The sequence below is a fragment of the Brienomyrus brachyistius genome, chromosome 13 (genome assembly GCF_023856365.1).
Source record: "Brienomyrus brachyistius isolate T26 chromosome 13, BBRACH_0.4, whole genome shotgun sequence".
NCBI lineage: Eukaryota > Metazoa > Chordata > Actinopteri > Osteoglossiformes > Mormyridae > Brienomyrus > Brienomyrus brachyistius.
In genome coordinates, this window is record NC_064545.1 from 10,990,656 (window position 1) to 11,005,150 (window position 14,495).

General features: G+C 45.4%; 1 long non-coding RNA gene across 1 annotated transcript; it reads left to right on the forward strand.

Annotated features, from left to right (window-relative positions):
• Positions 1 to 265: 265 nt before the first annotated feature.
• LOC125706375 (uncharacterized) lies at positions 266 to 12,204 on the forward strand. Its single transcript, XR_007381984.1, has 3 exons — positions 266 to 382; positions 855 to 896; positions 12,023 to 12,204. It is a non-coding gene; the product is annotated as an uncharacterized LOC125706375 (long non-coding RNA).
• Positions 12,205 to 14,495: the final 2,291 nt, after the last annotated feature.

The window sequence follows — 14,495 nt, forward strand, 5'->3', positions numbered from 1 at the left end:
TGCTGTGTATGTTCAGCGGCACAGTACAGGAATATTCAGGAGGGAAAAAAATATCCTGAAATAAATATGTGCAAATTAATCCTTTTAAAAGCCGTTTGTATTATGTTCCTCTTTAATGTGGGAGGAGTATTTGACGGAAAAGAACAGGAACTTTCTCACACAAACGAGAAAAAAGGAGTAATGAACCTCCCAAGTTGGACAATGATGACTTTATAAACAATGACATTTGCGATTGAGCTGTCAGGCCTGGGTCCTTCTCCGCTCAGAGAGAAGGGCGGAGCACTGCAGGGAGATGTCTGTCGCACGTTAGCTTGGGTAACTGCTCGAGGGGTGAGGGGGGCAGGGATCTCCTTATGCTGTAGGTGTCCACCTGAGATATAAGGTAAGAGAATATTTGGATGCCCCCCCCCCCTCGCCCATTTACATTTAGAAACTGATTAAGTAATTGAGGATGATTATGGGATATTTGTTTTCTGGGGCTCACTTCCACAGATTGGAAATACAGTACCAGCCCCAATCCTTTCTTTATATAGAAACATTCCCAAAGTAGGAAAACATGCCCAGGAATGCATTACCTTCCTGTAAGGAATTCTTCCACACTGTGTGTGCACATGTAGACACATGGATGCATGTTTGAATGCATTTGTATTTCCAGAACATTCTGTTTTAGAACAGGAACTTTGTCACACAACCGAGAAAAAAGGAGTAATGAACCTCCCAAGTTGGACAATGATGACTTTATAAACAATGACATTTGCGATTAAGCTGTCAGGCCTGGGTTCTCCTCCACTCAGAGAGAAGGGCGGAGCACTGCAGGGGGATATTTTCTAATTACAAATGCATATGTTCCTTAGATGGAGGGGATTGAGTGCCTGTGCTTCTGGCCGGCTGGAAATGTAAGTATAATCCGCCTGGTCCCTCGGTGGGGAGGCGAGTGTGGGGGCTGGGCTCTGAGTAATTTGTTGGCTCTAACAGAAGCTCAGGAGTGGTCTGCTTCTTTGCAGACAGCTCAGGGCTAATCGTGTTCTTGTCACAAGGGATATCTCACACATAAATATGTCAGGATCGATGCCGGCCTGGCCCTGAGCCATGTGTCTTGTTGCTGTCTGGCCAGCAGGTGTCACTGGCCATCCTGTTCCTTCCTTTGTTTTTGTAGCCCCTTAGTCCCTAGTGCGCTTACCTATTCCCTGGGTCACCATGTCGCTTTATGGGTTAAGTGGTTGGCCACTGTTTGGTTGGCTCCCTTTCATTGCGGGTTCAAGGCTAGTTGCTTTTTTTTTATATAAAATTTGTTATTTTATGTTCTCTTGGTTTTCTTGTGTATGTATTGCAGCTTCAGTCCCAGTATTATGGTCTGTTTTCCTTGTTTTGTTTCCTTTGGAGTTTGAACCTACCATACCTGTTAATTGACCTCAGCTGCTCCTCGTTGCCCATAGTTCTGTATGGCCACTCCTGCCAGTTGTTAGTCGTTGTGATCAGTATATTTAAGTGCCTGCCTTTGTTCGTCTCTTCAGTCAGTCATTGTAGTTGCTATTCTGTGTGTGTAGCTGTGGTTTCCCCTAGGAGGGCTCCCAGTTTCCCTACTTTTAGTTCTTGTTTGCCCACTTTGGTTTCTTACCCTTCGTGGTCCCTCTTATTTTGTGGTTTCCCCTTTGTGTTCTGTTTTGTTAACAAAGTCCTGTTTGCCGTGTGCCAATCCGTGGATCTTTCTCCTCTGCCAGGCCCTGCCATAACATAAATATTCCTGTGCCCCGAAGGGAAATACCCCTTTACAAATTCCATACCTGCCTTTATCAGCAAAATACAGAGCCAAATGTAATACTGGTTTATGCTTAACTAGTTGATTTGCAGATATGTAGGTTTTGGGCCCATTTTTGACTGCAGCTGTTTTTTTTTCGTATGTAAGATGCATTTCTGCATAGCACACAGAACATCTCCATCCTCATCTATTCATCCATCCTCTGCCTATATAATGAGATGTGTATATATAATGGTGACAAATATACAGCATATAATGATGATAAACTATATGACCAAAAGTATGTGGAAACCATAATCAGAGGAATTTCGTATTTAATCCACACCCACTGCTGACATTTGTATAATTAAGCTCAAAGCTATGCAAATCTTTTGCAACAAATATCATCAGCAGAATGGGTGATTGTTGTACAGGGGAGGTTAGTGACTTTCCACGTGGTAGGACACCATCTTTCCAACACGTTAGCTTGCCACATTTATGCCCTGCTAGAGATGTTTTTTCTCAAACACAAGTGAAGTGATTGTGATAGGCAACACATCTGGGAGCAAGTTCATTTGTGAAGTTTTATGCCACACATACTCACAGAAAGAGACCCAACATGACAATAGTCAACATGAATAGGAACAAATCCAACAATTCTCCAACATCAATGGAAAGCTTTGCCAGAAAAGTAGGGGCTATTAAAGCAACAGTGAACTGATCAATTTCATATTAATACCTTTGGTTTCGTAATGAGATGAGGGTAAGCTGGTGTGCTTTTGGCTATATAGTGTAGTAGAGACATCAAGAATACTGTATTTGTTAATGAGCAAATTTTTATAAAGACCTTTCGTACCCTATCATTCCTGTTCCATGGAGGGCCGCTATGGGTGCAAGTTTTTGGGATGACCTCTCTATCAGCCAATAAGAAAGCAGTATTTCTCAATTCCAGCCTTGGGGACCCACTGTTATTGGCTGATTGAGAGGCCATCCCAAAAACTTGCACCCATAGCGGCCCTCCATGGGTCAGGTTCCCCACCTCTGTTCAATGCCAGCCCTTCATCTTTCAACCACAGGAAGCAGAGGGTGGGCTGGAAAGGATTTCAGGCTGTCATTTGGCACATTTGCCCATGATCACGCCCTATGAGCAGATTCGAGACAATCGTTTGCCAAAGTGCATGCCTCGGGTTTGCAGGAACCTGTAGAACGTGGTAAGAACATACAGCGGTCTGCTACATCGGCCTGTCGGTCATACCCAGCATGCAGGACCGGCAGCCACACCCCCAACCCCCATTTTGAGATCATTGTGTGGATTGGGACCAATAAGGCTCATCTGAACTCCAACAGGATTATCTTGCAGTGTCCAGAGTGAAACATGCCCCGTAGTGTGAAACGTGAGCAGCGATGAGCTCGATCTATTTATAGACAGATAGTTTTCACCTGCTGTCCTCTTGATGGAGCTGAGGACACATCCTCTTGAAGATGGATCATGCATGATACCAAAGAGGGCATCTTAAATGTACGAATTAGGAAGGCAAAGTTTAATATGCCGGTAAATGTCACGAGATCTTTGCTTTGAATGGCCCTGAAGCAAAGCTGTGTAAAAATGAGCACAGCTCAGGCAGTTTCCAGTGTTGGGGTGTCACATTAATTAAAATAAAATCATCACTGGGGATTTCATTGACTAAAAACCCTTGTGTGAGACAACCTCTGCTGCTCCTCGAGCTGGGCGATGAAGAGAAATGCCGCCGTGTTGAAGCCCATCCTGGCGAGCCGCCATTCTCCTGGCATCGCCTGTTTTCCGGCGGGTACCGTCAATATCTGTTTAAATTGGGTGCATTCCTTACATGCGCTGACAGGTCCGGGACGGGGCAGACCTGGTGCCGATCCCGGAAAGGCACAGGCTAGGGGATAGATTACATGTGATGTGATTGCTCCACAAAATGAGTCTTTATTGGTTTCCAACACTTCAGTCACATTTCTCAATACTGTGCAGAATTTTTTAAAATTTCCTGGAGAGATGGCTGGTGGAACACTACCGACCCCTCTCTGGAAATGCAGTGCATCTCGCTGAGAACGGCCCCCCCGGTGATGCGCACCACTGATGCTCGAATGGCTGCTGATCCCACCCCCCAGCACCATGGATCCCTGTCAAGTCTGGGGTTGCTCGACCTCATCATCTTACACGGCCCGGTGGAAGAGAGCCAGGTAGCACAAACTGCCTTGCTGAGTCGTGACCCCACCTCCCAGCAGTGGCTCCATATTGATCCAAATATGCAGCCCCCCCCCCCCCCAAGGGGCCCCTGATTCTATGCTGCCCGACGCTTAGTCTGGATAAAGCATGTGATTGGCTGATATAAAGGGTGATTTGTGAAGCAGCGAGGCCGCAGGTGGGATGGCCTTGGCTTCTGTAGGACCCGGGTCTCACTCCCTTCCTTCACATATGAGATCTCGCTCTGCATTACAGCTGAGTGGAAACGAACAAATTACTTTGCCAGCCCCCAGTTAAAAGGGATTTATCTATGCAATAGAACAAAAATGATCTGATTTCACTGCTATATTTCTGTTAAAGCTGTCTACCTTCAGATTTTCTGTGATCAGTCTGTACGGGAAAATCTCAGGTCCCGTTTGGTCAGTTAGCTCGTAGCTAACTATGGTGGTGGATTGGTCACTGTCGTTGTTGTGACGCATCCTTCCTCAGTAGACAGTCTCCTGTTTCTCTTCCCGGAAATGATTACATCCATTCATTCATTATAAACCACATCTCACGATTCAGTGTAAACCGGCCAATGGCCTTTGCTTTCCTGTGGTCCCTCAATTTCTTTGTGTGTGTGTGCAGTTCAGGTGTCCACTGCATTTTGGGAACCAAACGTCCATAAAATGTCATTAAAAAAACCTGTTATTTTGGTGCTGTACTGACAATTTTTTCAGTCAATTCAATTTAATAAAAATTAGTGACTGCAATCAAAACACTAAAAATGGCAAAAGACTTGTATTTTGTTTGGTTAGGGCTGGTATTGTGATCCATAGAGATGATTGGACGGTCCCCACAACCCTACAAAGATATGAGTACAGATCCGTGAGGGGGATCCCATTCCCCCCTCACAGTTCCAGGAATGTAGATTTGGACTGTGCTGCCATTGATTGGACTAGTCTGGCAGTCCCAAATCTGCCTATCTGCATGATTTACTTCATAAGGTACTGCTCCATTAGGATATAATCAAGCTGGTAATATTCAGTTGTGGTTTTCCAGTGTAATTTCCCTTTAACACTGCAGAGTATTGCAGTACTGTAGGACGCTCCATATGCGGTTACAGTGTCTGTCATCTGCTCGTAGCCTTTCATCGTTCTCGCAGGCCTCGGTGCACAGCCGGCTGCTTCCCTTTAACGTGACGCTCGCCGTAGAAAGCAGAGAATGCCTGGCTGCTCTGTCCTGCTGCTGGGTGGTCGGGCACGCAGGCGCTGACAGGGGCGGCTGATGCCGGCGGAGACGCAACTCCTTGGAGACACAAACAATAGCTGCTCCCACGCACGCGGCCTGGAGTCACGCCAACAGCTTTTCATTTCCGTAGCGCAGAATAAGAAGCAGTGCTGACCTCCTTTCTAAAGGCGTAAGGATCTTGCTGTAGGTTTACAGTGATAATTCTTTTCTTTAAGTCCGATGATATGACGCTCCCTTTAAGTTTAACCGTTAACATATTTTTCATCATTCATGTTCATGCCATTGCAGTCTCCATCCACCTTCGGTACCACCTGTCCATTACTGGCCATGCACACATTTATCGGCTAATTTTTTCAAACGAATTGGTAACACTTTACTTGAGAGTGCACAAATAACATACTATTTTGCTCTTAATTGATCATGAATCAACTCTTAATGCCTTAATTGCATAATGTATTAATTAACCCCAAAGTAAGTCATAATTTCAAGCAAATTACTGCTTTTGTACTTACTCTATCTATTACTATCTAGCAAATCTATAAACCTACAAAATCTATAAAACTACTTAAGGAGCAGGTAACGAATAACATAAGTGAAATACTGATGTTATTTTTGTTCATCATTAGTGAATCATCAACTTTTTATAATTTAGGGACTTTATTGCAGCTTAGCTCATGTCTGTGAGGGGACCCCAGAGGAAAAGGGGGAGGGGGCAGCGGGCAGAGGCGGGAGGCGGGAGGTTACGTCATGGCGCCGCCATGCAAAACAAGATGTTCAGCCTCATTTCATAGTGATACACACACACTGCACAGTGGCGTGCAGCGTAATTTTGTTCTCTTTCGGGGCGAGTGATCATCCCCAGGTCCGGTGGGTTGTTTGCAGGCTGAAATTTGGCAGTAACCCCAAGGCCGCAGGATACATTTAAGAACCTACCATGCGGCCAGCTGCGATTATGCTCTGCTCGTGGGGGGGGGGGGGGGGGGGGGGGGGTGCAACCCTGTTATGGAAACCCCCCCCTCCCAGAGCAGTCAGGAGGAGCAAACAAGTCTTGGGAATGGCCCCTCCAGCACCCCAGAAGGACCAATGTTTGCTCCTCATTCTATGGAACCGTGACCAAGTCCAGTGACTCAAAGAAATCGCCAGCTTCAGCCGTCTGGGAAGACGTCAGACAGCACAGAATCACCAGCTTCAGCTGTCTGGGAAGAGGTCAGACATCACAGAATCACCAGCTTCAGCTGTCTGGGAAGAGGTCAGACAGCACAGAATCACCAGCTTCAGCTGTCTGGGAAGAGATCAGACAGCACAGAATCACCAGCTTCAGCTGTCTGGGAAGAGCTCAGACAGCACAGAATCACCAGCTTCAGCTGTCTGGGAAGAGCTCAGACATCACAGAATTACCAGCTTCAGCTGTCTGGGAAGACGTCAGACAGCACAGAATCACCAGCTTCAGCTGTCTGGGAAGAGGTCAGACAGCACAGAATCACCAGCTTCAGCTGTCTGGGAAGAGGTCAGACAGCACAGAATCACCAGCTTCAGCTGTCTGGGAAGAGATCAGACAGCACAGAATCACCAGCTTCAGCTGTCTGGGAAGAGCTCAGACATCACAGAATCACCAGCTTCAGCTGTCTGGGAAGAGGTCAGACAGCACAGAATCACCAGCTTCAGCTGTCTGGGAAGAGCTCAGACGTCACAGAATTACCAGCTTCAGCTGTCTGGGAAGAGGTCAGACAGCACAGAATCACCAGCTTCAGCTGTCTGGGAAGAGATCAGACAGCACAGAATCACTAGCTTCAGCTGTCTGGGAAGAGCTCAGACAGCACAGAATCACCAGCTTCAGCTGTCTGGGAAGAGCTCAGACATCACAGAATCACCAGCTTCAGCTGTCTGGGAAGAGCTCAGACATCACAGAATCACCAGCTTCAGCTGTCAGGGACGAGGTCAGACAGCACAGAATCACAAGCTTCAGCTGTCTGGGAAGAGCTCAGACATCACAGAATCACCAGCTTCAGCTGTCTGGGAAGAGCTCAGACGGCACAGAATCACCAGCTTCAGCTGTCTGGGAAGAGCTCAGACAGCACAGAATCACCAGCTTCAGCTGTCTGGGAAGAGATCAGACAGCACAGAATCACCAGCTTCAGCTGTCTGGGAAGAGCTCAGACATCACAGAATTACCAGCTTCAGCTGTCTGGGAAGACGTCAGACAGCACAGAATCACCAGCTTCAGCTGTCTGGGAAGAGGTCAGACAGCACAGAATCACCAGCTTCAGCTGTCTGGGAAGAGGTCAGACAGCACAGAATCACCAGCTTCAGCTGTCTGGGAAGAGATCAGACAGCACAGAATCACCAGCTTCAGCTGTCTGGGAAGAGCTCAGACATCACAGAATTACCAGCTTCAGCTGTCTGGGAAGAGGTCAGACAGCACAGAATCACCAGCTTCAGCTGTCTGGGAAGAGCTCAGACGTCACAGAATTACCAGCTTCAGCTGTCTGGGAAGAGGTCAGACAGCACAGAATCACCAGCTTCAGCTGTCTGGGAAGAGATCAGACAGCACAGAATCACTAGCTTCAGCTGTCTGGGAAGAGCTCAGACAGCACAGAATCACCAGCTTCAGCTGTCTGGGAAGAGCTCAGACATCACAGAATCACCAGCTTCAGCTGTCTGGGAAGAGCTCAGACATCACAGAATCACCAGCTTCAGCTGTCAGGGACGAGGTCAGACAGCACAGAATCACAAGCTTCAGCTGTCTGGGAAGAGCTCAGACATCACAGAATCACCAGCTTCAGCTATCTGGGAAGAGCTCAGATGGCACAGAATCACCAGCTTCAGCTGTCTGGGAAGAGCTCAGACATCACAGAATCACCAGCTTCAGCTGTCTGGGAAGAGCTCAGACATCACAGAATCACCAGCTTCAGTTGTCTGGGACGAGGTCAGACAGCACAGAATCACAAGCTTCAGCTGTCTGGGAAGAGCTCAGACGGCACAGAATCACCAGCTTCAGCTGTCTGGGAAGAGCTCAGACATCACAGAATCACCAGCTTCAGCTGTCTGGGAAGAGGTCAGACAATGCAGAATCACCAGCTTCAGCTGTCTGGGAATATGTCAAAAGGTGTAGAATCACCAGCTTCATTTTTCCGGGAATATATCAGACAGAACAGAATCAAATCCTGAATGATAGACAGCAAAAATCCCCCTTGAGCTTTTATGTTAATTAAATGATAGAATTAAACAAGGGAAAAATTTCAATATATAGAAAGGCCACCTATTCCTTTCACAGTATGGCGACCTGAAATATAAAAGGCATGTAGAAGGACAGGACACGCGTGCACGCGCATGCACACACACAGACACACACGGTACACACATGCCATGCACAGAGACACACACAAGTACTTCAGTCACAAACGTTTACATGTAGAAATGCACTTCAGTTTCCAGTCACTCATCTTTTGCTACACTGTTTTGAAAACGTTTCCTAGAAAAAATCTTAGATTTAATGTAGCTTTATTTAAATAGTCTAGATCGAGTCCCCCTTTGAAAAATTCCCATTTTATGCAGAAAAACATCTTAGTTTTGAGCTGCTCTTCCGTTCAACCATCTGGCAGAGTGAAATGTAAGTGCGGGTAGTTACATCATGGTGATCAATGTGATTTACAGCATCGCCTTTTTATCTCTTGGCACGCAGCTTGTGTTCCCCATGAAATCGGGAGCTGTGCCAGTCTCAGGCACCATAAACTCTGTGCGTATTGAATGCCTCCTGATGCAGAAACACCCAAAGCGGCATTCATACCTCCATGACTTACATGTTGCACTTTCTCTGAATAAGTGTCTTTAACAAGGTCGGAGCAACATGCGAGTAGCCAAACATAGTGTATTGTGCCCTAAACTCCTAAAGCTTGATTTGAAGACAGCAGGAAATTACTCCATTGGTTCAGGGGACCCGTATCCATGGAAACTGGCTTTCGCACAACACAAGGAGCTTAAATGAGAAGATTTCTCCGTCATAACTGCAACGGCTCTTACCGCAGTTTGCAGTGACCAGTCTCGTCGTCTGCACCACAAGATTAAGGATTAATTGACTTTATTAGATAGCCAGGAGTTATCTGACAGTCAATATACCGTGTACCATACTTGTACCCCAGACCTATTTGAGTATTGGGCGTGATTTGAGGTTTTTTTCTGTGAATTCATCCACATTCATCTAATTACCACTAAAGTTTATTACAAATATGAATTAAACACAAAAGGCCACCCATCAAAACTGAATTTATGCACGTCTCCTCCAAATTTGAACTGTGATTTTAAGTGTAGCTGCAATATGAAGGAATTAATTTCGCTTCCGTTCAGGAGGTGATTAAAAGCATAAAAGGATTTGTTGCCATGACACCGGTCCCCATGGACACCAAAGGAGACTGTGTGCATTGAACGGAGCTGAGGACTGACTCGCCTTTAGCACCGATACAACTTTATACCCGACACTGTGCAGCAGGTAAATTACAGTATCACAGTTCACTCCAGTGAAGAAAAATGTACTGAAATGGTGTCATGGGGGAAATGGAACAGGCATCAGTTTCAGTGACAGAATGCCGTAGCTCACAGTATATTTTGAGTTTTACCCTCTTTTATGTTTTACAAACTATTCCACTTCCCATGACTATTACAATGCAAACGTCAATAGTTCAGCAGTGGCTGGGTGGTTAGCGGCGTGGCTTGGGCTGTGGGTTTGATCCCTGCTCCCCCTGACTCGGTGCGTTTGCAGTTTGCATGTTCTCCCCGTGATTGTGTGGGTCCCCCCCCCCCCCCCCCCCGCCGTCCAGCAACATGCGGTTTAAGTGAAACAGAGTCCCGAAAACACTGCCAGCATCGTGATGGACTGGTATCCTTGCCCTGTGCTTTGTGGGATTGGTTCTGAGCTCGCCGCCTTCCCAACGAGGATGTATGGTTATGCAGAATGGATAGATGGATGTTAGTATACTAGAATAAAAACGCATATTGGGTCACATGACAGCTACGTTTGAGTCGTATTAAAACACGGAAGTATCTTCTGCTCCCGTGGTCACATTAGACAGAGAAACACGTTTCCTGGCCTTCGCCTTTGCTGTCGTTTTGCCCTGATGCAAGCCACTGGCTCACTCGCCATAAACTGCAATGAACTGAGATCAAAGGAGCGGATGGCTGTGAGCAAACCATCCTTTGCCACCCGTGTTGGAGTTTGGGTCGCCCCAAAACTGCATCCCACAGCTCTGGTGTGGCAGCGGTTGGCCGAGGGCCCCTGCAACATGTGTGTTGCATTTAGGACTCCGCTCAGACTAGACGGTGTCTTCTGACTTCCACAGTGTGATTTAGGGACTGTGACAGCGGGTTTTTAAGTTTGTCCAACACTCTTTCTCTGTGTTTCCCTAGTTACTCGGTCCTCCTAGTTAAGCTTTGAAGGCCAAATGTCCTATCACCCTTCGGCTTTCTAAATGTTCTCCAGTTCGAAATAATGCCCTTTCAGAAGTTGAGGGGGTCACCATCTGAGAGAAGCTGTTGCATTTTATTGACGGTTTTGTGTTCCAACTTCAATTTATTCCATAGTATTAATACATTTTTTTGAAGTGTTGCTGGTATTTACAGCCTGGGCCATTAGTATGGAATAATTATTTTCTCATAAAGCATAAATGCTAAAAATCCAAATAAGCATTTTTTTTCCTTTTTGGCTTCTATTATTTGAAAATAGGTCCATGGAATGCTTAAATTCACTTTGCACTTCTCACCTGGACAGGCCGCCTCTCAGACTGGACGGAGCCTGTCTCGGTGACAGAAATGTGGCACATCAGAGGATTCAAGTCACTCAGGGTTCTGTCGAACACAAGTGCTGAACCTGCTAGAAGTGAGACATTGCAGGAGAAGCTGTAATAAAAAAAAAATTGTATATTTACAACTGGATTGGGGAAACTAAATGGAAAATATCTCAAGCTGTCAACATTATTCGACTCTCGCCGTTATATTATTTGTCCAGAACAATTTCTACTGATGGTCCAGCAGGCCAGCAGGACCACATGTGTAGTTGTGACCAGCTGTATGGTGCCTCTGCAGTACAGACTCTTGGCCCAGGCTGAAGAGACTGTCGAGTCCCCCCTACAGTCGAGGTTTCTATAGGACTTAACTGCTGGAGCACAGTTTATAAACACGCCATCACAGAAGCCCTTGGGAGGTCATGTTTCTGTACAATCCTACATGCGGCTCCTCACATCAGACCTTAAGGTACAGCGTGCTCATGCAATGTGTACACAAGCCTGGCAGGAAAACACGGGTGATAAATTGGGGTGCCTCAGTGTCATTTTGAACGTTTTATGTATACACAGATTGTTTGAATAGGGCATGTGTAATGTTCAGTTATATAACATGTTTTTATTACCTTTCATTATGCCCTCTTTCTAAAGACTTTGTGTGCCGTTTGAGTTTTATTGTTTTGATTGCAGATTGCATTGGCCATGAAATTGCAAATTGTACTCTGGTCGGTGTTGAATTCTGCCGCTCAACCTCTATTCATCCTTGGCTTTCGGGAGGGTAACTGATAAAGCTATCTTGATGTCCCCGGGGGCCACAGTGATGCATATCTCCTACTCCCTCCTAATGTATCACAAACATTCGTGCAACACTGTCGTTTTTCAAAGCGACAGTCTGAGGCCTCGGTCACTGCCAACAACTCAAACCATTTATTTTTGGTCATAGTCCCAGACTTGCCAGACGAAAGCGGGCACGGGAACGAGATCGCGAAATAATGCGTGTGTCAGGGTGAAGGTGCCTTTTTCTTCCCCAGATTAATACGGTTCTGCTTTTTCTCGGCACTGTGCCCTTAGGTTTTCTTCAAAGTCACCTGCAGTAGCGATACCATTGAGTAATAGGTGGGACACGCCTGTTGCCGGGCCCAGAAGACACAGGTGTCCCTAAGCAGCCAGGGAACAGGAAGAAACCATCTGAACTTCCAGTATGGGGGTGTATACCATGGATTTTGTTTGAAAACTACAAGGTGTTCTACATTATATATGACTCATTGAAAACTGAATGTTTTTGTGTCTTTTTTCCTCGTATTTCAGTGTAATGATTCGTACACATTTTCCTGAAGAAACTTGTATATTCCATGACTTCAAAGCTAAATGCGACTAAATGAGCTGGCATTTGTAGATGAAACAAGTGATTATTGTTCTGATTGTAATTAACACTGAGAATACTTAAGAATCCATTAATCTTCCTGCTCGCCCCTCACAGGGCACACGTGCAGAAATTCACACACTGTGTGTCATTTACAGAAACCAGTTCACCTTACTGCATGTCTGTGGGAGGAAGTCAGCACAACACAAGGAGAGCAGGAGTGGAATTCACATCCCCCCCTTAACCTCAGGGAAGGAGTGACGATGCACAGAGCAGCTTTCAGGAACCAGGGTCTCTTTCTTATAAACTGAACAAAAATTACACTAGAAAAAAAGGGGGGTCAAAACAATGATGGGAACTCTAAATGAGAAATAGCAATATTTAAACACGGGGAAGTGCTGAAGGAAATCCAAGCAAGAACCACATATAACACCTGCACATTAAGATAACACGTGAGAGACTAGCACACAATGACTAACAGAGTAACAGGCCACAGGCCGGCACATATACAGTATACATGGGTAATGAAGACTAAACGAGTGACAGGTGCGGACTGTTAACAATTACAAGGCACTAAACATACATACACTATGAGACAAGGAGCAGGACGTAACTACGAAACTAGACATGGGGAAGGATGCAAAACTAGAATCGATACAGAAATACAAACACACAACAAATGTGATAAACATAGAATGAAAAGATAAAGTGTTGGGGCACGACATCTCAAAATATCCACTACAATGGTACAAACTTCATTACAGGGATGCACTCTGAGCCCATTCAACCATGTGGCAGCATGGGCAGCTGGGGAAAACACTACAAATAGTGAAGTTGCTAAACACAGAGGAACAAACGGAATGGCCAGCGACACCTGCTGGCCATATGGGGAAATGAACAGGATGGGATGAGGCAGGGACCGATCCTGACAATAACTGTGCTACTGACTAAAACACCATGCTGCCCTACTGAAGAAGCCACTCCATGTACAAAAAATCTTATATATGCAACAAAACAAGGAGAAAGAACAAATTTTATTCAAAAAAAGTCTAGCTCAAGTCTAGCAGCACTCAAAAAGAGAAGTAATATGACCCTTTTTCCAAAGTAGGTCGAATTACATCTTTTAAAAGATAAATAATGTGTAGTTCTTGTATAATTATGTGTACTAGGTTTGTCAGCGTGGATCAAACCTACACCTGTCCTTCTTAAAGAACTTCTGTGTCTTTTAAATTCAAACCCCGGATGAATATCAATTTAATAATGCATACTGCCAGGAGGCAGGGCAGAAGCTGAGGAGTACAATGGAGAGGTAGCGTTTTATTTTTTGGTCATGACCTGACCTTACCCAGCCCGAGGCGCTGAGAAGCTTCCTTCTGCAAAGAAGCTCACCATCTGTGTTCAGTGTGCGCTCATGCAGTTGCAGCAGTTGTTTTCGTGCTAAACCCCCTGCCCTTTCGCCTCTCCCTCCTTCCCACCCCGCCCCTCCTCTCCATCCCTTAAAAGGGGAACTGCAAAAATACAGTTCTGCTCCTCTGAGAATTCCCCATGTAACATCGGTCTGTTCCCAGACCAAAACAGGCTTTGATTTCTCACAAACTTGTACATAATATTTTTTAGTAATAACTGGCATAATCATCTCAGAATAGAAATAATAACCAAAATAAAAAATGTACTCGCTTTTACCAATTTCTTCCAGCGGACTGTAAATCACGGCATTATAAAACAGATAGCTGTATCAAAATAATGTGATGCTCGTACACTTGTGTTTTTCATATTTTTTAACCTGTTAGAAGGCTTCATTTTAAAAAGGAGGGGGGGGTTGGAATGGGGGCTCTAGAACCTGTGAAAAAATGGAATTATGGGAACCTGCCTACAGTTTTATCTACAGTTTTAAAAATAATTTTCTTTTCTGAAGCAATGGCTTGCATTTCCTTGTTTATATCCATTGTTGTTTTATTAGCGCCCATATATGGGCTCGGCCCTGACACATGAGCTCTCAGAGTGGAAGGCACCTGTTTAAGGTAATAGGAATCTTTGAGAAAACGTCTGAGCGTTAACATGAGAAGAAAGCATACATACATGTTCTTGATTGTTCGTCTATTGTCATGTTTGCTTTTGTGTTTCTAGGTATTTTTCACTTTAAGTACCTGCAAGGAAACTAGTTAGTGCTACAGCACAATA